Consider the following 17,946-nt stretch of genomic DNA (forward strand, 5'->3'; position numbering starts at 1 on the left):
AAACCCAAGACTACCTTACAGGAATGAAGCCAAGGGCATTTATCTCTGCCCTTCTCTCCTTCCTCCATTCAGTCTTTTGCAAGCACCCCCATTGGCTAAACCCAGCTGGGATCCAGGGAGCAAAAGCAGCCTTTAATGTAGGACAGACAGGGAAGCTCCTAGGCCAGAGAGGGGAGCAGAAAAGGGTGAGAGTGAATCTAGGTGATCCACAGAGATAGCTGGCTCAGTGACTGTGCTTCTAAAACTACCTCATCAAGTGGGTACCAAATAGTAACCAGCAAAACATCTTTAAAGCACAGAGTCTTCCCAACATTTCCCTGGCTCCCACTAGTTCCGTTTCCCTTCCCTATTACTTATATCTGAGCCAATGCTGATGGTGCAACTCTCCTCCAATTTTGCAAATATTCCTAAGACAAAATGCCTTCTTTCTAGATTGCTGCAAAGGAACAATGTTTTCAGGCCTCTCTGGGTTTTAGTAGGATGAGAAGACCCACATACCTGATTACTTTGAAGCCTACAGCAGACAACTGATGCCAAAGATCCATTGTTCCCTTCCATTATGTATGGTCTTGGAATGGGGAAGCAGCCACCCAGGAAGGGACTAAATCACCCAGTCCCACTTTCTTCTAGAATCTAGATGGTGGTCAGGTGACTAGTCCCAGCCAATGGAGTGAAAGCAAAGGTGATGTGTGTCTGGAGAGCCCAGACACAGGTATGTGACGCGAGCTCATACTCATGTTCGTTCCCATAGCAACAATAGAGGTCATTTGTGAAGATTGCGGTGTCATGAGATGGAGAAACCCTAATCCCTAAGTCACCACTTACATGAAAACCACTCAGGAGAGTCTCCTGACCAGGAATTGCCACATTTTGAAAATGACAAGTAAATTTTTATCGTGTTAAGAGTGGTTGGCTCTTTGTTACAGCAGTTAGCCCGTCCTGACTTACATAAATGCCTCTTTGTTCTGGAGTTGCTTCCTGAAATCCCATTTTCAAATTTCCCACCCAGGGCTTCAAATTATAGTAGCCAGGATAAGAGACTAGAATAGAAAATTGTCCCCTAGCTGCCTCAACGAGATTTTGCTGTTTGGCCATTTTGTGTAGGAAACACTTGCACTGATGTCTTTTGTTGTTAAGGGACATCCAAATTATTGTCTTTTAGTTAAATTTCAGGTGGATGTAATTCTGGAATCATATAAAAATATAGTATTTGGAGTAATCTGAGTCCAAGTTCTACTGCTTACTTCTGCCGCCTGACTTTGAGCAGATCCCATCAGCTCTCTTCCCTGTCAAACAAGGATATTAATACCGCCTCTCTGTCAGGTTGTTGTGAGGATCAAATAAGATAAGGGATATGGAAACATTTTGCTCACAATAAAGCTTTAGACAAAATTAGTTCTTATCTCCAGCAACAGGGAGTCAAGTTGCATTTGCCTTTTAAGTTCATTCTGTCTGGTCATGGTGCTGTCAAGTTAATTCCCCCCTCCGTTTCTCTCAGAGGGTCGGGTTCACTTCCTCACACTCCCTCTCACCTCTATTAACAGAAAAGTTCTTCTTTTTATAGTTTGGAATTTTGCAATTTGAGTTTTGCCCAAGGAATAATGGTTTTAAAACAGGGGTCCAAAAACAAATTAATAGAAACAACTTCTGTACATGTTAAGGCCATGGGTTTACAATAAAGCTTCTTCTTTGCTGTGGGCTGTAGTTTCACATTGAAGTTGTCAAATTTCTCATATACACTATATATATGTATATATATGTATACATATATATACATATATATATATCAAATTGCAAAAATGTGTGTGTGTGTGTGTATTTTTTTTCCAAATGCCCTGTTTATTATTCCAAATAGAATATGGCTTTTTGTTGTTTTAAATTTCCTCTGTATTTTATAAGTAGGATTTTTTTTAAAAAATCACTATGGTTTTGTTTGTTTGTTTGTTTGTTTTAACTCAAGGCATAAATTGTGGATCTAGTTCAATCCTCTTGTTTTATAAATGAGGAAACAGAAGCCCAGAAGCCCAGAGATATTTCATGACCTAGTTTAAGTATCATCTCCGCCAACAAGCTTTCCCCGTTTTCTCTTCTCTCTTGCAGACTGAGCAGGGTACATGTCCTCTGTCATAGAACTTGTTGGTGATAGACATAATCAGATTCTGAATTCCTTATGAGAAGGAGCCAAGTCTTCTCTGCATCCCAGGAACCTCTGGCTTCCATTAAATCTCCAGTCATCTTCTGCTTCTATTTCATTGGCCAAAACTGTGTCACATGATCACCTCTATTTGCAAGGGAGGCTGGGAAAGAGAGTTTTTAGCTGAGCCCATTATCCCAAAAGCAGGGTTCTGTGAGCACAGAAGAAAGGGAGATGGATATTGAGTTGGCCACTGACAATGTCTCTGCAGCCGATGACATAGTCAGAGCTCAATAAATATTTGTAAATTGAATGTCAGCACTAGGCACTCAAGGTTGGATGAGGAAACTGTCCAAGTTCATCCTAGTGATGATAGAACAGGGGCTAGGACTTTGGTGTGCTGAGTTCCAGCCCCAAATTCTTTCTACAACCTCGTACCACCTCAATATCTTAAATCTAGTAATACGGGTATTTGGTTCTGCATTCTTTTCAAGAATCATAGTTCTCTCTCTGCAGTATCTGATTCCTGTAAAAGGTATATAACCAATCTTATTATTGGGGATTTTCTCTCCAATTCCTCTGTACTATTTACCCAAAAACCTTAGTAATAGGAATATGACATTGGTGGGAATCTAATAAATGTAAGATCTCGGTGGGTTTTGTGGGGTTTTCCCAGTTTTTGACTTGACTTACTTCCAGACTCAAATTTATTATGACAGGTAACTCTATCTCACCCAACACTACAGAGTTATTAATAACTTGCCCTGCTGAATAAATCAGAGACCCTGAAAAAATGTGGAGTAAGCATTTGTTATGCACATATGGGATTTACCAAGTTTCTGCATTTGAAGGTCTAATATTAGGATTCACATGTTGTGCAAGGCTTTGCAGAGGAAAAGACATTTCAAATCTTCTCAACTTTGAAAATAGGGTATACTTTGCATGCAATCAAGTCTGTGTGAGTATAGTGATTTTGAATAAATCACCAAAAAATAAGGTTTCAGTAAACTATAAGAACCACATTTTGGGATCATTTTAAAAGCCGAAAATAAAACTAGATGGAAGGAAAAAGATTAGATGGAGGGATTTACATGGACTGATGGATCAGGAGTTAGTAGGCTGTACTTTAGGTCGGGCTCTGCCTGTAATTAGTAGTGTGACCTTATGGGACCCTTTAACATTTAGGGGCTTCAGTTCTGTCATCTATAAGAGGAGAAGCCCTGTGCATGTCTAAATTCTGTGATTCCATTTCTTACGCACTGAGAGCAAGAGAGCTACTTTGTGAAGTTACATAATGGCCAAATCCTGAAAAGGGCATGCTAACCTTTTGCCGGTGTTACTCTTGGATTTAAGGCTGATACATTTTTCAAATTTATTTATCATAGAATTATTATGATTTTGGCATATTACCATGTGGTGGCAATTTACAGGCTTATAATCATCAGACACACACTGTTTCGAATTTTACTGTTTTCGCTTAACATTTTATCATAAATATTTGCCTATATTTTCGACAGTCTTCATAATTATGGTCTTAGTGCTGCCATATTATTCCATCTGGCTGATATGCCACAGATTTGGAGTCATCCCTCCCTTCTTCTTACACCCCACCTTCAGTGCTTCAGCAATTTGTCAGCTCTATATTCAGATTACATACAGAAGCTGAGCACCTCCCACCATCTCCATTGCAGCAGCCATCCTGTCCAAGCCACAACCATTATGTGCCAAGTGAGTTTGCATATGTCCACCGGCTCAGCCCTGAAAAACAAAACAAAATAAAGAAAGTAGCTGGTTTAAAAGAAATATTATCTATGGTAGAGATAGTATTTATCTACACATCATCCTTTCTCATCTTCTTTATCATTAATAAAAGTCTGATTTTATTAGGGATAGCAACATGTTCAGCTAAAAGTCTACTTCTCCCATCCTCCCTAGCAGCTGGGGAGATGTAAATGCAAATCTTGGGTGGGGTTTTCAGGAACTGCCTTAAAGAAGAATATCTTGGCAGGAGGGAGCCTCTCTTTTCCTCTCTTTTGACCCTTGGCCTTCTTCTTCTTACTTTCTGGAAAGATGTGAAGGCTAGACGTCCAGTAGACATATTGGGCCCATGGAACTACTTTGGGAATGGAAGTAACATGCTGAGGGTGGCACAGCAGAAAATACACTCAGGTCCCTAACGCTGTCAGAGAGACAATCCCTTCTCTAATATGTTTGCCTAAAGGCTTCTTGTTTGTGAGAGAATAAACCCCTACTGTTTCAGTTGGGACTCTGCTATTAGCAGCTGAACACAATTCCTAACTGATATGTCATCTTATACACCTGATTTTGAATTACTATTCTGTTCAGGTCTGGCCTTCTCCAAAAGCTGCCACAAAAGTACTGCAATATTAAGAGCACTGAAAAAGCCAGCTGCTTGCGAAATAGACTTACCTGGTTGCTGACGCCTAACATTCCCTGGATAGCAGCCAAAGCTTTGTTTTAACACTCAAGAGAAGGCTTACGTTGCAAATACAATAAAATTTATTCTCTGAGCTTCTCCTGAGTTTTGATCAGGGGTGTGGAAGGAACATGACGTGGATGAATACCTGGGGTGTCAAAGGGAAAGGAACTCATGGCAGAGCCAGGTAGGCAGACACTAGAGCCCAGATGACGTACTTGAACCCGCGACATAAGTTTGCTTTAGGATGGGCTCAGTGAGGGACCAGTAGTAAAATAACTAACATCTGTAGAGCACTCATTCTGTGCCATGCACTTTACTTAATTATTTCATTAATCCTTACAACATTCCTAATAGGTGTTATTATTGTTACACCCATTTTACAGATGAGGAAAGTGAGGCACAGAGAGGTTAAATAAACAGGAGGTCTGACATTTGAACCAAGGTCTATTCTTATGCCAGAGCCTTAGTGCTAACTAACAATAATTTTTAAAAATGATAATAGCCAACCTATATCAAGCACTTATCAGGTGCCAAGCATTTTACATGTTTTAACTTTAACAACCTTGTGAGGTCAAACTCATATTCCCATTTTGTAAATGAGGAAACTGAGGCAAAGAGAGGTTAAGGAATTTGCCTGTGGTTGATGTAGCTAGAAAGTGAGAGACCTGAAATTTGAACCCAAGTTTGTCTCACCCTAGCACTAATAAATGCTGAGGAGAGACATTGTTTTTTTCTAAATTTTTTTCAAGGCCCCTCATTTATTTTTTAAATTAAAGTTTATTGGGATGACAATTGTTAACAAAGTTACATAGATTTAAGGTGTAAAATTCTGTAATACATTGGGGGTGGCTCCTCAATTTTTAACCCACTAAAAAGCCAGAACATAAGCAGCAGTATGCAGTACAATATAGTTATCCAATGCTCCACTCGCTGTTAGAAGCGAGCACTGTAGAAACCCACTCAAACAGGCATTAATGATACCCAAGAGACAGTCATACCCATTATTCTCCTTATTTTACAAATTAGGAAGCACAGACGCCACATGATTTACCCGAATACAACAGAGGAATCGAAAGACGTTCTATGGGGGTCCTATGGCAATAGGACCCCACACCTGGCAATTAGTGGGGAGATACAGGATGGATTTCTTTCGCATTATTCTGAGCTTGTAAAGTCTGAGCACAAACCCCAGACTTAAAGAGGAAATTTTAAAGATGAAGCTTTATTTCCCCTCCTTCTCTTCCCCTTTGGGAATAAAGGTTCGTTTTTCGCTCCTGAGGAATTCAGTCACCGCAGCAGATACTCTGGGAACAACGCGTTAGGTACTCAGGGGATGGGGTTAGGGGTGCTTGGACTGGAAGAGGTCCCATGAATCATACTGACATCCAAACAAGGGCCTTGGAGAAAGGAGAAGGGACTGACTGAACTAGGACTACCGCCTGCATAGCCACCATCAGCCGCTGCTTTCCTGTGGCCTCGGGCATGTTCTCTTCCATCTGACAGGGAAAGTCACAGAGGTGACCAGAGGACACAGAGCAGATCCTGAGCGGAGGCTGGAATTTACTTTCTGGTGCATTGGGACAAGTTCCCCAAGAGTCTCCTTGGCTTCTCCTCTTTGCTGAGAACTTGCGGAGGATAGCTTGAGTCTCCGCAGCGGATAGTCTGGGAACAATTCAAGTTGGAGGGTTCTGAAAGGGAGGCAGGTCTCTGTGTTTGGAAACATCCCCTGGCTGTGCTTCTGTGAGGGAACAGAGCTGCCTAAGGTCAACACCTTTGAGCTCCACCATGTTGAACAGCCCAACGAGGGGACTTTTGAAGCCCATGTTGGTTAATGTTCAATTTTGCTTGGATTCGAGCTCGCTTATAATATTGTTTTTAAGTAAAATCAAAATTACAACGAGAAACTATTTTCCACTTTCCAAATACCGCTTGAAATATTTTTATAGCCGTCAGTGCTAACATGGGAAAGGGCATGCCATGATTTTATAAGACTCAGCAGGTAGAAGTGAAGATTGGCAAACAGCTTGGCAGGAGCCTCGCAATATTCATATTCTTTGACCCACTAATTTCACTCAGGAATTTAACCTAAGGAAATATTTGGAAAGGCAAACAATGATTGGTATGCAAGGGTATTGTTATAAACACCGTTTTTGAAATCTGTCCAGAGTAACTACTCACCACACTCACCTTTGTGGAAATTCACCTTCTCCTGTGGTTGAAATGCTGTCTTCTTACCCGTCCCAGCTTCCTAGCCACCACTGATTGATTGGAGAAAGCAGAACTGGGCACCTGACCTAAACTGAGCCAGTGAGAGTTCCCAGCCCCTTTACCAATGGTCATGTATACGTCCAGGGAAGGCCAGTTACTTTTCAAGTTGGGTTTCACTTGCACCTGAACTAGTGCAGATATTTATTGCAGCATTCGTTTTAATCGCAAAAGTTTGAAACACAAAATGTGTTCTGATGCAGGACGGGTTAAAGAAACTGTGGTGCACCTATAAATGGAATGCAGTATTATTCACCACAGCCCACATTCAAACATGCTGTGTAATTCCTCCCATTTAAAAAGATATCCTCCCTGGACCCACCGCATCCTCCTCCATCTCACATCCCATCTTTCTCCTCCCTTTTCTGAAAAACTCCTAGACAGACTTATCGGAACTCACTGTCCCCAGTCTCTCCTCCCATTCTTTCTGGAAGCCCCTCTCTTAGGTTCTGCTCCATAAAATAGCTCTTGTCAGTGTCACGTTGCTCTTTCACGTTGCTGAGTCCAAAAGAGTGTGAATAGGACAAGAGTGCAAATGAATGGACTTGGCCCCCATTTTCTTATCTCAGAGAGGTGCCCCTAAACTTAGGCCACACAGAGTGAAGTGTCTGCCAGATCAGAGGAGCACAGAAGCACAGGCTCGGTGCTTTCTACACCCTCAGCCATGGCAGCGGCTAGAAACAACTAATATTACCATATAAGGCAGCAATTCTGCTTCTCAGCCAGTCAGGTCATCTAAGTTAAGGTCCTGGTTCCAAGACCTGAAATTCTGTACGGGGTAATCGTCCATGATCTGCGCATGCACTTCGAGGCCAGGCGTCTTCTGTTTCTGTGTGCCGAGGGGCTTTCTGTGTGCAAGACGAGCCACGGGAATCTGTATTAGCCAGGAACCTCAAGAGAAACAGAACCATCAAGAGGGGTGTGGGGAGAGAGACAGAGAGAGACTGGTTAAGGAATTGGTTCACACGATTACGGAAGCTTGGCCAATCCAAAATCTGATGGGGCAGATCAATAGGCTGGAGACTCAGGAAAGAGCTGAAGGTGGGCTGAAGACTGACTGAAGACTGTGTTCTGGCAGAATCCCCTCTTGCTGGGGGGGAGGCCAGTCTTTGTTCTATTTAGGCCTTCAACTGATTGGATGAGGCCCACCTACCTTAGGGAGAGTAATCTGCTTTACTCAAAGTCCACTGATTTAAATGTTCATTTCATCTAAAAAACACCTTCACAGAAGCATCCAGAATAATGTTGGACCAAATATCTGGGCACCATGAAATTAACCATCACAACAGCTTCACTTCAGGTAAGGGGTCCCTACTTCATGGTGAGGCAATTGCATGCAAGAAAAGTTAAAGCACCACGCATGATCTAACTGGTTCCACCTTGGGAGAAGGTTTGGGAGGGGTTCTGGGAAAGGTTGGTGCAGCAGACAGAACACGTGTGTTACGCGTAAATGGCCTAAATTGAGCCTGGGCACTGTAGAGTTTCTGGGTTCCAAGTGGTGTTCTCACAACTCGTACTGACTTCAGCTGGAGTCCATGCAGGTAATAAATCATGTGGTTGCATATCTCTGATGTTCCATCTGCTCCATCCTCTGGCATCACTGACTGGAAGCAACCTTGAAGTAGCGAGTGTCAGCAGCTCACTCACCTGTGGTCCTGGGACCACCGCGATGGTAGCCACCCGCTGATGAGATGGCTATAGCCCAGGAACACCAAACACAGCTGAATATGACCATGGGAGAAGAACAAAGAAACAATACATGCTTTCTTATTTTATAAATTTCCTACCGAAATATACACATGTATTTTTTTTTTCTACATGAAATATAAAAAACATCCTTGTTGGGAGAGAGGAAGGAGAGCAGAGAGCAGGGGCCAGGAAACAAGAGAACACAAAGAGCAGAAGTAGGAAAGACACAACAAGTCATTTCCCCGCTTCAAAGCCCTTTCCCCTGGGCCCCCCCCCCCACCCAAGTCATTGGTTGCACGCGATCCCTTTGTTCTTGTTTCCTGCCATTAATCTAACCTTGAATCCTGGATTCTGATTTTACCTACTATTTCATTCTTGTAGTCTGTTTTTCCCAACTTGGCCTGTGCGACTGGCTATGATTCATTTTATGATAAATGTTCATGGGAAGAATCTGAGCCTTTTGCCTAACATTTGATTGATGTTGCCGTGTAATAATGATTTTTTTCAAGCTACTTTGCCATTTCTTATTTATAAAATCATAAATGACAAGGCTGGATGATATGTTCAGGTTCATCGAGTTCAACTCTCGGAGGTTTAGGAACCTGAGGCCCGAAGAGAATCAATGACTTGCTCATGACCCGCATGTCAGTGGGATGAGCCGAGGCTCCAGCTCACCTGAGTTCCAATGCGCTCTCCCCTGTGTCACAGAGAACAAGCCAGCTGCATTATGGGGAAGAAGCCGACAGAGGCACGTGACACCTTCCACACATTGCACGTTACTCTGGGAATTCATAGCTCAATTTGATATTAAGCAAAATGGCTCAAGTGGCCGAGCTGGCCCAAGCGAAGAAGGATCAGCAAAACGGAGACCTGAGCTCCCCTGCATGATAACCAGGAGCAGTCCCTGAAGGGGTAAGCCAAACGTATTAAGCTTTTCTGCAAAGCCAATTTTGGGCAGCGGTCTATTTGCTGGATAAATCACACCAGGAAATTGAAATGAGTGGTGAGGATGGCACAAGCAGGGTACATTACCGAGTAGCAAACAGTTCTCTGTACCTTAGAGAAATCACTCTATCAAAAGTGGAGAGGAACCGTGCAGTATGTCCAGGGAAATAAGGAGAGACAAGGAAGAAGAAAAGAGCATATATGAGATGCATAAATCAAAAGGGTAAATTGATGTTAGAGGTAGTCTGAAATGAAAAGGACATAAGAAGCTGATCGCTAAAAACAGGGCAGAAAGGGGCCAGAGAAATTGCAAGGGACACAAAAAACCCAAAAGCATACTTACCTCTCAACAGTTCATGGACTTGATGATTTATTCATAGTATATTTTTTTAATGTCAGGTTAGACAGACAGGACCATGAAGTACAGAACCCCTGCCCCCTCTCTTTGCTAGCCTATACACAGAGAATGCAAATTGGTGTGGTGCCAACTAAAGTACAGGAGATTAAATGTATTGCAGTCTTAGCGATCAATCATTTATTGAATTATTCAATTTTTTCAACATATTTATTGAGCATCTAATATATACCAAGCATTATACTACGGTACAATAATACACAGAATTGCTGCAGTTTCATTGCGCTAGTTCCCTAATGGGGGCGGGGCAGTGATACACCACAAAAGCATATATCAGTGATTTTAGGGTATTAATCACCCTATAGCTTGGGTGACTAATACCCTAAAATCAAAGGACTGTCATCTCCAGCACATGGCAGGAGACCTAAATAATAATGGCTTAAACAATAGAGATGTATTTTTCACACATAATAAGAAATACAAGCAAATAGAGATTTATTTTTCATACATAAAAATACAAATATAGGTAGGCAGTCCAGAGAAAGTGCAAACTGTTCAAACATGACACCAGGACCCAGACTGGGTCTATTTATCTAGACAGGTAGCAGGGGACAGTTAAGGACAGGGATATTTGTGCAAGGCTTATTAGCTTTTATTAACTCTTATTATTAAATGTTGGCTCTGCTACTTATTAGCTGTTACTTAACCTCTTTCCAGTTCTCCAGTTTTCTTGTCTGTAACATGGTGATGAAAATAATAGCCCCCCACATAATTATAGTCCACCGATCTTTGACAAAGGAGCAAAGGCAGCACGATGGAGCAAAAATAGTCTTTTCAACAAACGGTGCTGGAACAACTGGACATCACAGGCAAATGGCGATGCCTTTTTAGATACAACACCAAAGGTATGGTTCATGAAAGAAATCATTGATAAGCGGGACTTCATTAAAATGAAAAACTCTGTTCTGAGAAAAAAAGTCTCAAGGAATTGAGAAGACAAGCCAAGGACTGGGAGAAAATGTTTGCAAAAGACGAGTCTTTCAAAGAACCATTATCCAAAATATACAAAGAATGCTTAAAACTCAACAATAAGAACACATACAACCCAATTTAAAAATGGGTCAAAGACCTTAACAGACATCTCACCAAAGAAGATATACAGATGGCAAATAAGCACATGAAAAGATGCCCCACATCGTATGTCACTAGGAAAAGGCAAACTGCAAGTTATGAAACCTGTCCAAGACACCACCAAGGGAGCCCTGCTGGGGCAAAAAGATGAATGCAACATAACACAGTGTGAGCAATGACTGAAAAAAATAAAACTGCTTCGTGATTATTGTATCCACATGGTTTGAGACCCTTCACAGAACTGATTGCACACACGATTATCAATTTGGGCCTTAGAATCGGTCTGTGAGGGGAGTTATTGTAATCCTATTTTACAGGTGAGAAAAGAGAGACCCCCAAGAGCTCTGTTAAATGGCTTGTCCAAAATCACAAAGCTAATACATACATAGCAGAACCCAAAGCTGAACTAGAAGTCCAAAGGTCTTTCCAGTAACAAGAAAATCACGATTCTCTTTTATTAACTGGTTACAATGGAGCCAGACCCTAACTTTAGTTACAGTAGCTCATGTAATCCTTACAACTCTCCTATGAGGCAGATGTTCCTCTGATTTTGCAGACGAGGAAACTGCCTTTCAAGAGGAAACTGCCTTTCTCAATGCAGGTTCTGGCAGCAATCTGCAGAGCTCTGGGTGGGGGTGGGAAAGACATAGCTCCTGCTTTCTGTGGCGGAGAACAGCGTTGTGCCAACACACAGCCAAGTAAAGATCAGTATCACAGTAGAAGGTGAGTAAACAGCAAATGAAAGGCGTAGTCTATCATGTTATAGGACTCGAAGTAGGGAATGATCGTGTGAAGATGGGGCGATTGCCCCAGGCTTCGAGAAAGAAATGGCATTTTTACTGGGTCTTAAAAGATTGTGTCTGTTGGGAAGGCTAAGCCTGGAAAGAGTAAGATGGGACTCCGAGAGGTGGAATAGGGGAAATACTCAGCAAGACCACAACAGCGGAGTGAACAATGTGGATTCCAAAGTCACTAAGTCCTCTAGTTTGGCTCAAGGTGAGTCTTTGGGAACAGTGGACCTTTACTACATGCTAGAACTTTCTCCGTATCCTTTCTTTTCCACCCCTCCCAACTCCTTGCCCCTGGCTTACGCCTGCTCATGTGTTCCATTTATGCTTAGACATCGTTTCTGCCAGGATGCCTTCCCTAACTCCTCTCATGGATTCCCATGGCCCTTCGTGCTGTCTTTCTCCATGTTAGTACCCAGCCCCTTCTAATTCATTGCTTGTTTGCTTACCAAAGCCCTTCACCAGTCAATAAGCTACCTAAGCAAGACGATATCTATCTTTTCACCACGCAGTGTCTAGCAGTGTCTGGGGCACAGTAGGTGATCCAAAACCTACGTGTTGAACAGAAGTGTGACTATCTATAAGTCTCTTACATGCTAGTATAAGGGGCTTTGACTTCACCCCAAAAACTCTAGGGAGTCATTCAAAATTCCAGAGCCAGTGAGTGACATATCAAAAATAGAATCTTTTAAAATAAACTAATTTTGGAATAACTTTAAATCTATAGAGACATTGCAAAGATATAGAGTTCCCATTATACCCTCACCTGGTGATTTCTACTGTTGACCTCATACATTTATCACAGCTAAGAAACCACCATTGCTTCGTTACTGTTAACTAAACTCCAGACACGATTTGGATTTCACCAGTTTTTTATCGTTAATGCCTTATATCTTTTCCAGGATCTACTCCAGGATGCAACATTGCATTTAGCTGGCCTGTCTCAAACACAGCAATTCAGTAAAGATCTGGCAGCCTGGGAAAGAGATTCAGGGTGAAGATACCAGTTAGATGAGAATTATAAGAATCTAGGTTTAGGGATTGAACTTAAGGAAACAACAGAAGTGAGTGAGGGAGTGAGAAGACATATTGATAAAGAAAAAAAAAAAGTCTGCACTTGGTAAGAATTTAGAAATCATCTATTGGTCTCCTTGACGTTCCTAAAACTCCAAGCCTGCTCCTGGCTCAGGGCCTTTACACTTGCTGTTGCCTTTGCTTCAATGCTGTTCCTCTCCAAAGCTTTACAACTAGCTCCTTCCCTTCCTTCCCTCTCAACTTAAAAGTGACTTTCTCAGTGAGCCTTTCCCTGACCCAGTTTCCATTCTCTATCTAACACTTGACATCTTTCTCTCATGCGTTTTCAATTCTCCCTTAGCATTTATCACTAACATGCTAAATAATTGACTTATTTATTCTCTGTTTCTTTTGTAAGAGCAGGGATTTTGTCTGCTTTGTTCACTTCTATATCCTGGAGCCTAGAATGTTCTCAAGCACATGTTGAATCCATGCTAAAGGGCTAGCCAATAGGGACTCCAGGGTTTCGAATCTGGGGGATGTCGAAATGGTGGTTGGGTTGGCAGAGATAAGATACCTGAGAAAGTTATTAATAGCTTGGACAGAAAGACTCAGCAGCTGATATTTGTAATAAGTCCTGTTAGAGTGGCCGTCATGAGTGTGAAGAGGAAGACAATCCTAGGTGCCTAGTGTCCTGACGCATGGTCAATGAGCTCTGGTGGAACCCCGTCTCCCCACCCCACCCCAGCAGGCTCCCAGCACACAGCTGGTGTCTTTTGCCTCCCCACCATGCTCCCAGATGTTCACCAATAAGCTGGGAAGCGCTGGATGTGGAGCAAGCCCACAAGGGCTCTTGTCCTGGCCGAGCTAAGAACTAGCTAGGTCACCTTGGGTGACCAGTCCTTCATTTCATATCTCAACTTCCGCATCAAAAAAAAAGAAAAATAAAAAATGAGAGGGTCGAAGATGATTTCTAAGGTTCTTCCAAGCTTCACAGATCCTGTGATTCCAGGTCTAAAAGCCTGAAAGCTAAGCCATTACATAAGAGATCCTTTCTAGCCTTCATCATCTGTGATTCTAAGGGCAAATGTGGGCATCCTTATGTGCAAACAGCAGATGCAGAGCTCAAGAAGACAGGCCCTCTAGGGGGGCTGGGCAAAGCTGTTTTCTTCAGGGAGATGCCCAAGAAAGGGTGGAAGTTTGCTTTTTCGCCTGAATTCATTCTCCCCACAATAGCAATCTCATTCTTAGAGCACCACCTACTGATAAAAGACTTTTCCGCAGCAGATGAAATGTGCTCTCAAAACGGCTTGGTTATCTGTTGAGCTTTAATACATTTCAGGAAAGAATGTCAGGCAATATTTAAAAACAAAAATTGTCCCACAAAGAGGCTTCTGTAACAGCATTAACGTTTATAAAGGAAAAGGAAACCGAGCTTTGCAGGCCTTCTTCAGTATTTATAAGAAAGAACCAAACCTCTAATTTGCTCTTCTCCTGTACAAGGGGGTCCCTTGCTTAATAAAACAAGCATTTTCCTGAAAAGTCATGAGTGTTAACCAAATCTGAATAGAGAAACTTACATTTTAATTGCAGTTGGGGGAGGGGGGGTCACTGCTTTAAAGAGTCCCAAGGGTAATCCTGTTCTAAAGAAAAATAATCACTCCAAAATGTTTGCTTTAGTAAGTTTAGCCTCTCATTTATATTATTTTCAATCTGGGCCCACCTGTTCTTGTGACGTGGGTTCTGGGCAATTTTAAATGACAGCTTTTAGCTCACACTCTCTTTAAAAACAAACCAAGTACACTCAAAACCCATTTTGAGCTGGCAGTGAGGTCTGTGTAAGAGGTTATTTATGACGTGCTACGCCTGCCTGGATCCGGTGGGCCGCCCAGATGGGCCCCACACTCTTGTCTTTCCCAGACAAGAGGCCTCTCCGCCCAGCCATCCCCGGCTTGTTAAATGTGGTCTTCAGCAACTACCACTCTAGACTTAGAGAGAAAAAGACTTTATATCTTTTGCGAAGAAAAGAAGTTTCTGTGATGTCCAGCCATGGTACTACATAGTTAAAAGCTTGGGTTCTGAGGTCAGAACTAACTTGATTTAAACCCCAGCACTGACTTTCACTTACTGTCACTTAAAATGCTAGGTAACTTACTTATCCTCTCTGGGACTCAATTTTCTCAGCTATAAAATGGAATAATAAGAGGGACCTACCTCATCAGGCTGTTGTCAAGATTGGGTGTGATACACAGCAGCAGGCTCCATAAATGGTAGTGATCATTATTAATAATTTGGAATCATTAATAATATGGATCATTATTAATAATATGGAAGTCCCTCAGCCAACATTGACAAGGGGATTAAAAGGGCAGAACGAGGAAGTGGATTGGATTAGAAATCAGAAGACCTATGTTTTTACCCCAGTTCTGTTAGGAACAACCCATGTGACTTGGGGAGCTGGTCCAGTTGGTTCTCTTTGGGCCCCAGTCTCTTCATTTATTAAATAAAATCCCTAGTGTACCTGGTCCTTTTCAGCTCTGAAATGAAAATCAATGAGAAATGGTGCTTTTAAAGTGGCTTTAAAGTTCTGAGTAATGGAAATAATATTATTATAAAAATGACTATTCTGAGGCTAAGAAAACATTTTTCAATCAAATCTTTAGGTTGAATATTTTCCCCCACATTAGAGCTCTTATAAACATGAGAACATTTTGGAGCACAAAGACTTCCTTGTAGATTGCTATTAAAGGTTTGAGTTGAAATGAGGTCGGGAGGAAGCAGAACCTCAGCACCAATGGCTCGGCTGAGCAGCGCTCTAGACAGGCTTTATCAGGGCACGGCGAGAACAGGGCTGGTACAACGCTGAGGTTTCACGCATGGGGCTCCCACTGGATTGAATTATGTCAAATTGAGGAGCTGCTTGTAAAATGAGCAAATACACCCCAAGGATCAGATTCTAACCAACACATTGTACCTTTCAAACCGCTGAGTACAACATGTGGAGAATGACCTTGTAATCAAATCAGACCGCCGATGTGAGGTCAGCCCGGAATGGAAGTGATTTTGGAAATAGAAATCAAATTTATAACTTGTCTTATTCCACCATCTTTTATTGATTCTTTGGCTAGATTGGGGCTAGGTAGTCAATGTAGCCAGTCTGAAGGCAGCTAGCTTGCTGAGCAGTGGAATTCTCTTTTCCAGAAAATTTAATGTGGTCTCACTAATGAATCAACCCAAGGGTAAGATCTTGAAGAAGCATATAAAGGTAAGTTGTAGGTATTGTATGATAACCCTTGACAAGCAAAGCATATTGGGACTGGGGAATTTTCCAATAGAAACTAGTATTTCTTTTACCAGCTAATTTGTTTGATTGGCTTTCTCTTGTTTTAAAATAGTGAATTATATTCAAATGGAATTGCTTAGGACTGAGAACTATTTTCTAGGTCCACTTAGCCAACCAATACCACACATTTTTATTACAAAACTAAATTTATAAATAGAAAAACAGTAACAATATAAACAAAGGCTTCCCTTAATCCCAGAAGCCAAAAAGAACCATGAGTAACGTTTTACAGTATTTTCTCTATATATCTGTATGTAAATGTAAATAAAATAGGTATAGAATCCATGGCTTTATTTTTTAAATAGCTATAAGAAAATTCTGGCATGCTTTGAAAATCAAAAAGATTGAGAAGGAGTGGATCATGGACAAGTTAGAAAACTAAAACTTACAATATTCAAAACTCAAGAGGGCATTTGATATTCTGGAATAGGGTATAATTTCAGAAGATAAAAGTAATTTGCAATTTAAAAGGTGTGTTCTTCCTTTTCGAGTATTTTGCTGTCCAGTCTGTGTGTATATTTTGCAGTTTTTCTGCTACTAATTTCTACAGCAACCTGAGAGTATTTAATTATGCCCTATCTGTCTTTTTTAGTATTCCTTTTATTGGAAAGAAACTGTAAAGCACTCCCCCAAATCTAATCACAGTGATCCTCATTAAACAGTAAAGGGAAGTTATGTGACTTAACATGCTCCACAGCTGTGAGACTGAAGGGCTTATGCTGTCAAGTGAGAGAAAAGGATGCAATTAAAACTGATTGAGTATAAGACACTGCAAAGACCTGTGTGTCAATAACTTTGAAATGAGCCTGTGATTTGTTATCTTAAGATTCAAGGACTCTATTCCTATCAATGTGTCTGTGTTATCCACGGGATCTCTTATGACATTAGGGACAAATGCATTACAGTGGTCGTCCCTTATCCTTGGGAGATACGTTCCAAAACTCCCAGTGCATGACAGAAACAGCGGATCTGTAGTACCAAATGCTATATATACCATATTTTTTCCTACATATACATACCTATGATAAACTTTAATTTATAAATTAGGCACAGTAAAGAGATTAACAACAGTAACTGATAATCAAATAGAACAATTATAACAGTAAAATAAGTGTCACTTGAACACAACACTGCGATACCATGACAATTGATCTGATAACCAAGATGGCTACTACGTGACTAATGCAGAGCATATGCAACATGAAAACGCTGGACAAAGGGATGATTCCCGTCTCAGGTGGAAGGGGCTGGATGGTGGGAGACTTCATCATGCTAGGCAGAACAGTGCATAACTTAAACCTTATGAATTGTTATTCCTGGAATTTTTCATTTAATATTTTCAAACCACGGTTGGCTGAAGGTAACTGAAACCATGGAAAGGGAAAACACAGATAAGAGGGGAACTACTGCACACTATACAACTCATAACTATATCATGTGGCTCATAACTATATCATGTTGTCATGTGAAATGACATGTTGGCCAGATTCTCCTGTGCCATCTACACAGGGTACATACACAACAATCAAAGCCAAAAGATTCGGAAAAGTACTTAGCAGATTGTAGTCCATTGGGTTAGCACTGCTCTAATTCACAGAGATTTTTGAATCTGAAACATAATTGACGTGCAATGGATATTGCTGAATATTCCAGTGAATAAGGGCCAGCATGCATTGAGTGCTTACTTTATGCCAGAGACTTAAGTGAATTAATTCATTTAATCCTGACAATAATCCTGTGAAGAAAGTATTGTTACTTTTCTAATTGTACAGATGAGAAAACTGGAATATAGCCAGTAAATGTCAGTGAGGATTAGACCTCAGGAGACATAGCCCAGAGTCT

The sequence above is a fragment of the Rhinolophus ferrumequinum genome, chromosome 10 (genome assembly GCF_004115265.2).
Source record: "Rhinolophus ferrumequinum isolate MPI-CBG mRhiFer1 chromosome 10, mRhiFer1_v1.p, whole genome shotgun sequence".
Taxonomy (NCBI): domain Eukaryota; kingdom Metazoa; phylum Chordata; class Mammalia; order Chiroptera; family Rhinolophidae; genus Rhinolophus; species Rhinolophus ferrumequinum.